The following is a 15,444-nucleotide window of genomic DNA, read 5'->3' as shown; positions in this document are numbered from 1 at the left end:
GATCCATCCCATAATTCCTCCACTACCCACATCCTGTGGGCTCTGACCAGGTTCTGTTTTTGTTCTGAAACAGGTAAACAACAACAACAACAACAACAAAAAAAAAACAGTGTCCAGGGCTCTGATGTGTCTCTCACTGCTTAAAAAGGTGAGACTCTAGAGGCCTGAAGATAGATAGGGGTTGGGGAATGAGGAGACTCCTGAGTTACAGGGATTCTCACAGGGATTTTTGACATTTTGAGTGTTTAATGGATTGTTCAGAGTGTCTCCATTACAATGAATGATCTGAATCTGTTCATAATACTTTCTTTTACAGTGTAAGATAGCTGCCTTCTGTGGGACTGAGCAATACAGGATTTCTTCAGTTCTCTTTCTGCTCCTTAGTGTGATTTCAAACTTCTCTTTGTGCAGCTAACATCTAACTATGTCTATGTGTCTGTGTTCCTATCATCATAATTGGGGAAATGGAGAGAGGAGCACATCCCTGATTATCAAGACCACTCCCTGCACTGTCATTTTGCCACATAAGCAATGAAAACAAGAAAATGCAGCACATACATAGCAGAAAAAATAATCCAGACAATTAACATTAAGGCAGTTATTGTAAATTAATTACTCATGCTCAGAAGGTTACACAAGAGACATAAAAGGTATGCAGAAAAATCAGTCATGATAGCATGAGCTTGTAATTCCAGTTACTCAGGAGACTGAGGCAGGAAGATTGCAAGTGTAAGTTACAGCCTGAGGAAAAAAAAAACATGTCTAAAAATAAAATAAGGTCTAGGGTTACAGTGCTTGCCTAGCATGTATAAGCCCTAAGTTTGATCCTTAGTATCACAAAAACAGATAAATAAAGAGGAGAGGTTACATAAAAGATTACAATCAAATTTCTGAGGATGAAAGTATCTGAGATGTGAAGTGGGATCAATGGAGAATAAAAATCACTGGAGAATAAAAATCCGTGAGCTTGAAAACAAAAAACCAAAATCTGTTAAAAATTACACAAATCAATACCTACAATGATTGTTGGGTTTATAACATATTCAGGTATGTATATAAAGATAACAGCACAAAAAAGAACAGGAAATACAACTATCAATAATTTCCATATTTTGCTGAAATTAAGTTAATATAAATCTGAAGTAGTTTTTGAGACAGTAAGTCCTAGAGCCACCATTGATAAAACTACAGTGAAAAAATTTTAAGGGAATTAACTAAGGGAATTTCCGTTACAGTACAGGGCTACCACTCCCACCATAGGCCACTGCTCCATCAGAGTGGACAAGACAGCCTCCAACTAGGACTCAAAGGGGGAGGCCCACTGCAGTTTCCACAGGCCAGGCTGTTGCTGCCTGGAGTCTGGAAGTCAGGGCTGCCCAGCTGAGCCTTGGTGGTATCTGGTTTCATAGGATGACAGCTGGAGAGACATTTGCTTCAATGTCTGTCTAACCCATATCTAATTTAAATTAAACATTTAGAGGAGACTATGGACATAAAACATTAGAAATAATTCTGGATTAAGATTTGGGAGGGTATTGATAGATGAATGTTCTTATATGCAAAAAGGGTCTAGGGTAGGACAGAGTGCTTGTACAATCCCACTCCCCCCATGAAAATGTATTTGTTGAAATTATATTTCCAAAGTAATTGTTTTTGGGGACAGGGTATTTAAGAGATAATTGAGGCTAAATATGGTCATAAGAATGGAGAGAAGGGAGGGAAGGAAGGAAGGAAGAAAGGAAATGGTGCAGCCCCCAAACAATAAAACTGGTGCCCCATAAGACAAATAAAAGATCTTCCTTCTTCTTCTTCCCCTTCTCCTTATGTTTCTCCTCTTTCTCTCTCTTTCTCTCCATTACCACCCCCCCCCCAAAAAAAAGGCCAGATTGTTACCAACTAGCACAATAACCCACTCTGGGAAGAAGAGGGTAGGACTCAATTGTTATTGGGCAGCTGTAATACTGCCTGGGAAGAAGGAAGCCAGGCTATAATTTTCTTTGCTCCAGAAAAATTTGAAATCAAATTGGTAGGAAAAATGGGTTTTATTCAAAGCTAGCTTTGAAGGAAGAGGGATGAAATATAATTGTTTCAGAAGTTCCATGTCAGAAAAACTCTGGGACAAGCAAACCTTTTAAAAGTGGGAGTGGTACATTAGGAAGAAAGAAGTCTCACAGGTTTTACCTCCTTAGGAGTCATTGTGGCCCCAAGAAATTTTACAGGTTTTTTCTATTTCTGAGTTCCTGGGCCTTCTCATATCAAAAGGAGCCAGGACTTCCTGGGACCAGCATCTGTGCCTCATCATTGTATACGAGCTTTGTCAGGGTGCAAATAGCTCCTTTTTTAAGTCCACAGGGTGAGCTTTCGTGAACTGTATGTGGAGAGCTGCACTGACATCAGTTCATTTAAAGAACTCATATCTGTGCCTGCACCTGATTTAGATGATGAGGCTCTGGAGTTGACACTGATTAGGTGATGAAATGAGATTTTTGGAAGTCTTGAACAGAAAGCAGTTTATTGTGCATGTGGAAGGAATATGAATAATTTGTGGTCAGAAGGATGACTACGATGGCTTTCAGCTGATCACAAGTTCCTTGATACTCAAGAAGGGGAACTAGTTCCCTCTCCAGGAACATGGATGGACTTATTAAATTCACTCTAAGTGAAGAGACAAAGCAGAACCGATGGTGTGCAGCCACAGACAAAAAGACACTGGGATTTCTTGCTTGCTATCCTCCCTCTTGCATCATTCATTCCTGGCTAAGTCATTTTCAACTGGACAGTCAACTAAAGGGAGCCCTCCATGGCCAGGAACTGAGGGCTGTGGCCAAGAGTTACAGGAATGAACTGTGAATGAGGTCCTTCCATGTCAAACAGTTCTGGTCTTGAACATTGCCCATAGAAAAGAGGCAAGATAATAAACCCTGGTAATATTAAGCTACTGTGATTTGGGGTGCTTGTTCCAAATCACTAAGTACAGGGATCGACTATGCGATCAAGGACATTATTCTCTTCAGAAACAAATAAAGGCATCCAGAAGAAATTGGAGTGATTTATACAAATAATTGGTAGAAAAGACTGCCAAATAACTTTAATCCACTGAAACTGCCCTTCGAAAGTCTCCTCTTGAATGATTTCACTTGTTTTTAGAATTCCATTTTAATTTTATTGCTAGCTTTATTTTTTACACTACTTTCATAGGGGTTTTCTTAGGATTACAGTGCTCATCTTAACTTTTCAGTGTCCTCCACTTAACATTGTCTTAGTTCACATAGAAATCTTTAGACTTCTAAACTGTCCCATTGTTATGTTTAGACATTATATTAAATACATATATATATATATATATATATATATATATATATATATTCAGCATTCAAAGTCCCCAAGAAAAAGCTCTATTTGTATTTATTAAGTAAGCATAAATGGTCAAAGAGAGCCAGGCATGGTGCTACATGACTGTAAGTCCATCCTCTTGGGAGGCTGAGGCAGGAGGATTGATTGTAAGTTCAAAGCCAGCCTCAGCAACTTACCAAGGCCCTAAACACCTTAGTGAGACAAAGGGGCTGGGGATATGGTTCAGTGGTTAAGTGCCCTTGGGTTCAATCCCTGGAGAGAGAGAGAGAGAGAGAGAGAGAGAGAGAGAGAGAGAGAGAGAGAGAGAGAGAGAGAGAGAGAGAGAGAGGTCTTTTACATTGAGTCAGACAGTTGCCATTTCTGATGCTCTTATGTAGGATTCTGAGTTTTCTGAGTTTTCCACTGGTACTATTTGCTTTCAAACTGAAGGATTTCTTTACCATTTATATAGTTCAGATCTATAGGTGATGAAATTCTTTACCATTCATTGGAGAATTTGTTTATTTTTTCTTCCTTCTTGAAGGATACTTTTGCAAGATAAATACTTCTGGACTATGTTTTGCTCAGAACCTTAAAGGTGTTCCCTCATTTTTTTGTTCTATGATTTTTGACAAGTCATCAGGAAGAATTATAGCTTTAGGAGAACAAGAAACAGGAAAAGTAACTGGGTAGACCCCAAACCTTTAATGGTAGCCGCTACAATAAACCTTACAAGTCAACCCCACTCCCATTAAAATGTTAATAAGTTGAGAGGCAGAGGTGTGCTGTTGGCAAGATATGCACTTGCAGCCTAAATACTGAAGTGAAAGTCAATTCATGGGAAAAGGTACACCATGCCAACAGTAAGCTTAAGCAGGCTGGAGTGGCCATGATGCTATCAGAAAAACACATTTCAAAATAAAATGTATTCTTAGAGATAAAGAGGTGTACTTCATGAGGATAAAAGGGTCAACCGGAAGACATAGTCTCAGAAATGTACATGGTCCCAACAACACTGTTTTAAAATACAAGGTAAAATTGACAAAATTGCACAGAGAAATAAACAACTCCAGAAATGCAACCAGAGACTTTCATACATTTCTGTCTCAGCAATTTAGACAACAACTAGCAGAAAAGAAAGCAAAGAGATAGATGGGAAAATACTAAAAGCAACCCAGATTTCACTAACAGTAAGAAAATCCACACAAATGTCAACAAGAGCCTACATATTATTTCAAGTGCAAATGGTACGTCTGCCATGCTAGACCATTTTTTTTTTTTTTGGAACCATAAACAAATTCTCAACAGATCTGAAAATACTGTAATGATACAGAGTATAATTTGTGACTATAAATAGCATTTAATTAGAAGCAAGTTTCCATATGATAACCAGTAAATCATAAATATTTGGAAATTAAACAATAAAATTCTAAATAATCATTGGATTAAAGAAAAAATAGGAAAACATTTTAAACTAAATGATAAGAAAATGCAGCAGATTAAAACGTAGCATATCTCAAGTTACTAACTTCAACCTTAAAACACTGCATACTCAATGCAAGTAGAAGGAAGGAAGTGAAGACAAAAATGAAATAGAAAGACATCTGTATTTTATTTCTCTTACTTTTAAAAATTTGTTCTCGGGGCTTTGCTCCAGGTGGGTGTGCTTGGTGCCGTGTTTCCTGTCTCCAGTGCAAGGCTGCAGCGCCGGCCTGAGGCCTGACCCAGCAGGACCATAGCTTCAGCTCTGGACAAGCTGCAGAATGATCTAGAAGAGGTAAAGATGTTGCTGGAAAAGACCTCTAGAAAAAGAGTACGTGATGCCCTTACAGCAAAACAAAAACAAGATTGAAACAGAAATAAAGAACAAGATGCAACAGAAATCACGGAAGAAACCAGAACTTCTTGGCAATGAAAAGCCAGCTGCTGTGTGTGCTCCCATCACAACAGGATATACCATGAAAATCAGTAATTATAGATGGGATCAATCCGATACGTTTTTGAAAATCTACATCACTTTAATGGGAGTTCATCAAGTTACCACCCAGAATGTGCAGGTTCATTTCACAGAGAGGTCATTTGATCTTTTGGTAAAGAATCTAAATGGGAAGAGTTACTCCATGATTATGAATCTCTTGAAACCCATGTCTGCGGAAGGCAGTTCAAAAAAAGTTAAGACTGATACAGTTCTCATCTTATGTAGGAAGAAAGCAGAAAACACACGGTGGGGGTATTTGACTAAGGTTGCAAAAGAATGCAAAGAGAGAAAAGCCTTCAGAAGCCACCGAAACAGATCCTAGTGAGGGATTAATGAATGTTCTAAAGAAAATTTATAAAGATGGAGATGATGTTATGAAGTGAGCCATTAATACAGACTGAGTAGAATCAAGAGAGAAGCAAGCCAAAGAAGATACAGAATTTTGAGACATTTAAGTCTTTTGGGGCACTGAAATGAACCTGCACATTCTTGGTGGGAACTTGATGAACTCCCATTAAATATGTGGAAATATGGATGTTTCCAATAAGAGAATGTTGGAGAGCTACACATATAAATTTGATATAACTATTTACACAGTACAGGCAGTAAATTCTCCTTTACTGGAGGATTTACTTAAATAAAATGTGCTTATTAAATATTCCAAAAAAATTTGTTCTCTTTAGATATACATGACAAAGTATTTTTTGACATATTTATACATACCTGGAGTATATCTTATTTTAATTAGGATCTCAGTCTTGTGGTTGTACATGATGTGGAGGTTCACTGTGCTGTCTTCATATGTGAGCATAGGAAACTTATGACTCATTCATTCCACTCTGTTTCCTATTCCCATTCTCTCTCATTTCATTCCCCTTTGTTTAATCCACTGAACTTCTATTCTTCCCTGGCGTCCCACCCTGTTGTGTATTAGTGTCCACATATCAGAGGGAATATTCAACCTTTGGTTTTTTTGAGATTGGCTTATTTAATTCAGCATGATAGTCTTCAGATCCATTTATTAGCAAATTTCATCAAGTCATTCATTTTTATGGCTGAATAATATTCCATTGTGAAAAAATACAACATTTTTTTTATTGATTCAACTGTTGAAGGGCACCTAGTTGGGTTCCATAACTTAGCTGTTGTGAATTGAGCTGCTATAAGCATTAATGTGGCTGTGTCATTGTAGTATGCTGAATTTAAGTCCTTTGGTATATACCAAGGAGTGGGATATCTGGGTCAAATGATGGTTCCATTCTAAGTTTTCTGCAGAATCTCCAAAATGCTTTTCCATAGTGGTTGCTTCAATTTACAGTCCCATCAGCCATGTATGAGTGCACCTTTCCCCTCCACATCCTCACCAACATTTATTGTTGCTTGTATTCTTGAAGATTTCCTTTCTTTTTTAAATTCTATTTTTAAAAATTCTAACTTGTTATATATGACCACAGAATGCATTACAATTCATATTATACATACAGAGCACATTTTTTCATATTTCTGGTTGTATAAAAAGTATATTCACACCATTCGAGTCTTTGTACATATACTTAGGGAAATGATGTCCATCTCATTCCACCCTTGCCCCTTCCCTCTCTCTCCCTCCCCTTTGCCCTATTAGAGTTTGTCTAATCTTCATGTGCTCCCCCTCCCAATCCCACTATGAATCACCCTCCTTATATCAGAGAAAACATTCAGCATTTGTTTATTTGGGATTGGCTAACTTTGCTTAGCATTATAGTCTCCAACTCCATCCAGTTACCTGCAAAGATTGTCTTTCTGAATGGAGTGAGATGAAATCTCAGTTTAGTTTTAATTTGAATTTCTCTAATTGTTATAAATGTTGAAAAATTTTTATATGTATTTCTTGACCATGGTCATTTCTTCTTCTATGAAGTGTCTGTTCAGTTCCTTTGCCCATTTGTTGGTTGGGTTATTTGTTTTTTCATGTGACTTTTTTTTTTTGAGTTCTTGATATATTCTGGAGATTGTCGGGAGCGACAGATTAATCATTATTTCGAACTCCACAGCCATGGACAGCTAGACTACCCTTTGGGTTTCTCTCAGTACAACAGTGCTGAAAGACATGACCATTTGCAGGTGGCTGCTGTTAATGATGCAGATTCCATGTTCCATAGCTTTGAATTCAGGTGTCTGCTGCCTTGGGACGAAAGAAACATGGGCACAGCCTTTAGGTGCCAGCTGTCCTGAGCAAGAAGATATTGCACAAATAGATAAGCCCCAATTAGTCTGTTTCTACTGACTTTGTTTACCTTGAAGAACCCTTCATGACAACAAATCCCTTTGATGTACTTCCCTTTAAATAAAGCATTCATGGGCTTTTTCTGTTGTTAGGGAATAGACCCAGAGTATTCTACCCACCAGGGCTCTGCTGTAAAACTATTTAATTATTTCAGACTTAATTTTTTAGCCAGTTCATGCCTCCATTTGGTTTATTGATCCCTTGCTGGGAAGGACACAGCAACAATTAATGCTCTGAGGTGCAGGTGGCAAAGATTTTTCTCCCATTCTGTAGACTCTTCTTTTCACGCTCTTAATTATTTCCTTTGCTGTGAATACACTTTTTAGTTTGAGACCATCCTATTTATTGACCGTTTATTTTACTTCTTGCAGTTTAGGAGTCATGTTGAGGAAGTTGGGGTCTAAGCTGACATGATGAAGAGTTGGGCCTACATTTTTGTCTTGTTGGTGCAATGTACCTAGGTCCTTGATCCACTTTGAGTTGAGTTTTGTGCAAGGTGAGCTATAGGGGTTAAATTTCATTCTGCTACATATAGATTTCCAGTTTTCCCAGCACCATTTGTTGAATAGGTTATCTTTTCTCTGATGTATCTTTTGTGTAGTATGAGATAACTGTATTTACGTGGGTTTGTCTCTTTGACTTCTATTCTATTTCATTGGTCTTCATGTCAGTTTTGGTGCCAATACCATGCCATTTTTTTTTTAACCCTAACCTTGTAGTAGAATTTAAGGTCTGATATTGTGATGCTTCCTGCTTTTTCCTTGCTAAGGATTTCTTTGGCTATTCTGGACCTCTTATTTTTCCAAACACATTTCATGATTGTTTTTTCTATGTCTATGAAGAATGTCATTAGAATTTTGATGGGAATTGCATTGAGTCTTTATAGCACCTTTGACAGTATTGTGGTCATTTTGATAATGTTAATTCTGCCTATTCAAGAATGTGGGACATCTTTCCATCTTCTAAGTTCTTCAATTTCTTTATTTAGTGTTCTGTAGTTTTCATTGTAGAGATCATTCGCCTCTTTTGTTAGATTGATTCCCAGGGTTTTATTGTTGTTGTTTGGTTTGATTTTTTTGAGGCTATGGTGAATGGGATAGTTTTTGTAATTTCTCTTCAGCTAATTCATTATTGGTATATAGGAACACAATTGATTTATCAGGGTTAATTTTATATCCTGCTACTTTGCTGAATTGATTTATTAGTTTTAGAAATTTTCTGGTGGAGGTTTTTTCTTTTTTGTGAGTCTTCTAAATATAGGATCATGTCATGGGCAAATAGGGATTGTTTGAGGTCTTCTTTTTTCTAATCATATTCCTTAATTTCTTTATTTTGCCTAATTGCTCTGGCTACAGCTTCAAGGGCTATATTGAATAGAAGTGGTGAAAGAGGGTTTAGAGAGAATGCTTTCAGTTTTTCTCCATTTGGAATGATGTTGGCCTTGGGTTCAATGTATACAGCTTTTATATATTGAGGTATGTTCCTACTATCCCTAGTTTTTCTAGTGATTGAACTTGATGGATGCTATATTTTATCAAATGCCTTTTTGCATCTATTGAAATAATCATGTGATTCTTGTCTTTAAGTCTATTTATGTGGTAAATTATATTTATTGATTTCTGTATGTTAAACCAAACTTGCATCCCTGGAATGAACCCCACTCGATCATGGTGAATTATCTTCTTAATGTGTTTTATATGTGTTTTGTCAGTATTTTATGGAGAATATTTGCATCTATGTTCATCAGGGACATGGATTATATTTTATATGAAATATATTATCTTATGAGCTTCTGCTTTGATTAATTTAGAGGAAAAAATGATGCAAACTGTCAATATTGGGAATGAAAGAAAGGATACCAGTATGAATATTCTACATTTTAGAATTATGATCTGGGAATATTAGTAATGAATTCATGATAACACACTTGATGATCTAGATGAAATTAATAATTTAAGAGTCATAAATTAGGAAAAATATGATGTCTTATATACCAATGTAGATATTTTTATTTTGTGATTAGAATCCTTCCCATAGAGAACATTTCAGAACCATAAGCTCTCACAGGTGAATCATGTTGAACATTAAAAATGACATCAATTGTAAATATACTCTCAGATATAAAAGCATGGTATAGCTCTCAACTTCTTTTAAAGACCATTATTATACTGCTTCCAAAACTAGGCAAAAATCACAAGAAAGAGAACAATAGCCAAAATCCTTCGTGAGCTTGGACTAAAAAATCTGAAAAACATGTTAGGAAATCAAGTATAAAAATAAGCAAAAAGCAGCATACATCTGTCCACAGATGGTTTTATCCTATCATGGGAAATCAGGGTTGGTCTTTTGTTTTAGAATAAAACAAAAATCCATATCACCATATTAAGAGAATCATGGTGAAATGTCACAGGTTCATTATAATGGATGCAGGAAAAGTTACTTGTTTAAATTCAACATCATTTCATGGTAAAATCTCTAGGACTATAGGAATTGAAAAGAACTTTCTCAACAAGGTTAGGGAGAGGAATAAAATCCTACCAATAGCATCTGTGTCAGTCAGGAAAGGCTCAACACTTTCTTTTTTGGATCAGCAACAAAGTAAACATGTTGGATCTTAGCATTTTTATGTAACTTATTCTGAATGACAGCCAGCACAACAACACAAAGGCACAAAGGAGCCCCTGGTCTGCCACAATGTTCAAATACGCCAGGCAAATGTTGGAGGTTTCTTGATTAGGATTCAGTCTTTGTTCTTCCCAAGAACCGTTTCTGGGAAGTTTCTATTTCACTTCTACAGAGTGAGATAGATCTATTTTGCACTCTTGGTAGTTCATTGTTTTTTCTCTCAATGAAATGCAGCCTATGTTTGTAGTTGCATAATTTCCTTAGTGCTTCTTGCTGGTAGAACTGGAGGGCTCTATAAGTCCCTTTTTATTTTGTACTGTCTCTGTACCTTACATTTCTGTTTCTACTAATCAAGTTCTCCTAAAAAAGTTTCTTCAAAGTCCTTTAATGTCCACTCATTTCCCAGATTGTCGCGACCCCTTGCCCGCAAGGAAGACGCAACTCGGGAATCTTCTTTCAGCGGTTTATTCAGGCCCTTGATATTTCTTCTACTAATCCTCGGATGCCCCTCCCAGCCTTAATAAAGCATCTCAAGGCCCAATGCGAAGCTGCCACGTGGAACTTTCTCATAGGGTGCTGAAAAGCCATGCGCCAACTCTCCCAAATAAGGAGTTGTTTGTCACAAACCACAGCGGAGCCAGCGCCATCTTGTAATGGCGACCATAGTCTGCATAAGCGGCAGAAACGGCTCACCACACCAGATGGCTCCCCAGTTTGGTGACTAGTGTCTATTGTAGCTACTTATTGCTGTGGAACAAATTGTAACAGAATTTATTTTTAAATCTTCTCCTTTGCAATAATATGGATAAGTCAGGGGGACATTATGATAAATGAAATAATGTTATGCTCGAATTCTGGACCCCCCAAAAAACCACCAGAGATCAAGATCGATGAAAGCAGTAAAGAGGTGTTTATTGTGAGCTAGCTCAGTCCTCCTCCGAGTGCACACACAGCAACTGGTGACACTGAAAGGCCCAAGCCCAGGGTTTGCAGCAGTTTTATACACTCTTTGGGGAAGGCAGGGACTTCACATACATCATAGCATCTCTTAGCAAATCATCACACACCACAGGAAAATCATAAAACAACTCTAAAATATGTTTAGCACATCCACTGGCGGGAACAAGTTGAGCAGGGGTGATTGGTTACTACAAGAGGGGGATTCATTTGAACTGATTGGTTTAAGCCATGAGGGGAGTACGTGCTGAACAATGTGGTTTCCCAACATGTTATCAACCACCATAAATTACTGGGAGGGTCATCTGGCATCCCAGGTATTTTCCAAGTCTCATGATGATTGTTGGCTGCTAGGGGTTTGCTATGGGTCTCCACCTAGCCTGACTGAGTCAGGGACACTTGGCACAGCAGATCTCTGCTGTTATTTGTATATAAACAACTCAACAGGGTGGGTATGTGCCTAGGAGTGCTCTGTGGGTCTTTCCAAGGACAAGGGTCATACCCTCTTCCTTGGACAGGCTTTGCTCTGAGGTAGAGGCTGATTTTTCAGTGCAAGTGGTAAAAATTTGCTCCCAAGATGTAGGCTCTCTAATTACCTCACCAATTATTTATTTTGCCCAGAAGAAGTTTTTTAGTTTGAATCCATCCCATTTATTAATTCTTGATTTTAATTCTTGTGCTATAGAGTCTTATTGAGGAAGTTGGGGTCTAATCCAACAAGATGGAGACTTGGGCCTACTCTTTCTTCTAATAGGTGCATTGTCTCTGGTTTAATTCCTAGATCCTTGATCCACTTTGAGTTGAGTTTTGTACATAGCAAGAGAGAGGGGTTTAATTTCATTTTGTTGCATATGAAATTCCAGTTTTCCCAGCACCATTTGTTGAAGAGGCTATCTTTTTTCTAATGTATGTTTTTGGTGCCTTTGTCTAATATAAGATAACTGTAATTATGAGGATTAGACTCTGCATCCTCTATTCTGTACCATTGGTCTACCAGTCTATTTTGGTGCCAATACCATGCTCTTTTTGATACTATTGCTCTGTAGTATAGTTTAAGGTTTGGTATAGTGATGTCACCTGCTTCACTCCTCTTGCTAAGGATTGCTTTAGCTATTCTGGGTCTCTTATTTTTCCGGATGAATTTAATGACTGCTTTTTCTATTTTTATGAGGAATATCATTGGGATTTTGATTGGAATTGCATTAAATCTGTGTAATGCTTTTGGTAGTATGGCCATTTTGACAATATTAATTCTGCCTATCCAAGAACAAGGGAGATCTTCACATCTTCTAAGGTCTTCTTTAATTTCTTTCTTTAGTGTTCATTGTTTTCATTGTAGAAGTCTTTCACCTCTCTTGTTAGGTTGATTCCCAAGTATTTTATTTTTTTGAGGCTATTGTAAATGGGGTAATTTTCCTTATTTCCCTTTCTGAGGATTTGCCACTGATATACAGATATGCCTTTGGTTTATGGGTATTGATTTTGTATCCTGCTACTTTGCTGAATTCATTTACTAGTTCTAGAAGTTTCCTGGTGGAATTTTTTGGATCTTCTAGGTATAGAATCATATCATCAGCAAAAAGTGCTAATTTGAGTTCTTCTTTTCCTATCCATATCCCTTTAATTTCTTTCATCTGTCTAATTCCTTGATTCACTTTGAATTGAGTTTTGTGCACGGTGAGAGATAGAGGTTTATTTTCATTTTGCTGCATATGGATTTAAAATTTCCCCAGCACCATTTGTTGAACAGGCTATCTTTTCTCCATTGTATGTTTTTGGCACCTTTGTCTAGTACGAGATAACTGTATTTATGTGGGTTTGTCTCTGTTTCTTCCATTCTGTGTCATTGGTCTATGTGTCACTTTGGTGCCAATATCATGCTGTTTTGTTATTATAGCTTTGTAGTATAGTTTAAGGTCTAGTATTATGATGCTTCCTTTTCTTTCGTATAAATGCCTAAGGATGGGATTATTATGTCATATGGTACGTGTATTTTTAATAGTATCAGGGATTGTGATACTGTTTTACAAATGGGCTGTAATTTTTTTCACATTCCTTGCAGCATATATAAGATTTCCAACTGCTGACATCCTCTTCATATGTGTTATTTTCATAAGTGTTTTTCATGCTGTTCATTCTAGTTGATGTGAAGTAATACCTTGTGATACCTGGTGAAGGTGAGCATCTTTTCAAGTACTTATTAGTGACTTGCATAGCTTTTCCTGTGAACTTTTATTCACCTCCATGGAGTGAAGTGTTGTCTGTCTCATTAATAAGTTGTAAATGTTCTTCATTTATTCTGGATCTTGGCCATCCATTCAACATGCATCTTGGAACAGTTCTTTTCCTTCTGTGACTCTCTTGTGTCAATTTAGTATAAAATCAAAGATGAACAGCCAGTTATTGAAAATGTTATTAAAAATATTCCTCCTGCACATTTGTGTAAGGCTACACTTTTTTTTCCCCAACAGACTAAATGAGGAAATACACTATCTAGCATTCTCTAATGACAAATAGAAAGGACTTTCAAAGTTGTAAAATGTAAAACAATCCAGTCTTCCAATTAAATCTTCTAATTTTGGAAAACACTTATTTCTTTTTAAAATTATTTTGTCTCTTAACATTCAATAACTTATTAATACTTAGAAGAAAAAACATTTAAAATGGAATTAATTTCTAATATGGCAAATATTGATAGACATCATCCACAAAAGCATGATTACCTCTGGAAGGCACACTAACTTTCTTAGAGCATATAAAGATCTCTGAAAACAAAACGCTTGAGAACTGATGATTTACACCCTGGGTCAGGAATCAAGGAAGGTATGGTGTAACAAAGAATGTTTATTAAGAGGAGTGTTCTGAGAAAGTCCCAGCCCTGGGCGGGGTTCTCAGGGTCTGGGTGTGGGTTCAGAGCACTGGGGATTCCCCATCTCCCTGGACTTTCATTTCTTCTTCTTCCAACTTGGGTAATGTCGTTCTGCCCCGACACATCTGATGCGACCTCAGTTATTACTCCCATTGCGTCTCTTTTTCTTAGAAAAGCCAATAACGTTACGGATGTTCGGTTTTAAAGTTCACCCCACCCCCCCAGTCCCTGGCCCCAGAGCTGCAGAGTTGCTCCCCAAAAGTTGCTCCTGCTGCCTTCAGAGCTCTGGCCCTGGCCTGGCCCTGGGCCCGGTGAGTGTGAGGCCGGGAGGGAAACGACCTACATCCCTTGAGCACGCAGGACCCGGGAAGCCATGTCCCCTGTTGCCCCTGGCCCAGACCTTCCCCACCCTGGTGTGGCTTTTCCTGACCGTCCACTCCCACCCCTAAATCCTGCCCTCCCGCGTCCCACCGCCCCATTAGAGCCTCTAGACTCCACTTTCCTCCTGGCGTTGTCAACCTGGGACCTGGGTCAGGCGCCTGAGGAGGATAGCAGGGTCTCGAGGGTCTTAGTCCCTTCCCTCCCCTAGGCTCCCACTCCATGAGGTATTTCGACACCTCCGTGTCCCGGCCTGGCCGCGGGGAGCCCCGTTTAATCTCTTTGGGTTACGTGGACGACACTCGTGCTCTTTGACAGCGACTCCAAGACCCCGAGGATGGAGCCGCGAGCGCCTTGGATAGAGCAGGAAGGGCCTGAGTATTGGGAACGGAGACACAGAAAGCCAAGGAAGACCTATAGACTTACGGAGTGGACTTGAACACCCTGAGCGGCTACTACAACCAGAGCGAGGGTGGTGAATGACAGGGCCCTTGTCGGAGGTCGCGACGGCTGGCTCCTATTCCTCAAGGATGGTCCTGAGTCGACAGGGATTCCCCAAGCCGAGCTTCACCCCAAGGCTGAGGGACCCTCGGAGACCCTCGACCCAGAAAACGCCTGCGGGGACTGTGATCAGGTTACGTTTTCATTTTAGAGGAAAAACCCGTAGGGTGTGTGGGGCGGAGACGCGGATGACCGTGGGGCAGGGACAGACTCTCACAATACCAGAAGATGTATGGCTGCAACGTGGGGCCAGATGGGCGCCTCTTCCGCGGGTATGAGCAGCACGCTTAAGGTGGCGATGACTTCGCCCTGAACAAGGACCTGCGCTCCTGGACAGCAGCTGACAGGAGGCTCAGATCACCTGGCTCAAGGGGGAAGATGCAGGCGTCGCAGAGCACCAGAGGGCCTATGCGGAGGGCACCTGTGTGGAGTGCCTGGCCAGATACCCAGAGAATGGGAAGGAGATGCTGCAGGGCATAGGTATGAGCGGCTTCAGGACACCTGCTTGATGTCTTATAGATCTCTCCGCTAGTTCCA

General features: G+C 39.0%; 2 pseudogenes; both read left to right on the top strand.

The window, feature by feature from the left end:
* The first annotated feature begins 5,058 nt into the window (after window positions 1–5,058).
* Window positions 5,059–5,757, top strand: LOC101967814 (calcyclin-binding protein pseudogene; annotated as a pseudogene).
* A 7,354-nt stretch (window positions 5,758–13,111) lies between these two features.
* On the top strand, window positions 13,112–15,416 carry LOC101954958 (saoe class I histocompatibility antigen, A alpha chain pseudogene; annotated as a pseudogene).
* The last annotated feature ends 28 nt before the right edge of the window (window positions 15,417–15,444 follow it).

Source organism: Ictidomys tridecemlineatus, chromosome 8, assembly GCF_052094955.1.
Source record: "Ictidomys tridecemlineatus isolate mIctTri1 chromosome 8, mIctTri1.hap1, whole genome shotgun sequence".
NCBI classification, from domain to species: domain Eukaryota; kingdom Metazoa; phylum Chordata; class Mammalia; order Rodentia; family Sciuridae; genus Ictidomys; species Ictidomys tridecemlineatus.
This window is presented reverse-complemented; position numbering and strand designations above follow the sequence as displayed.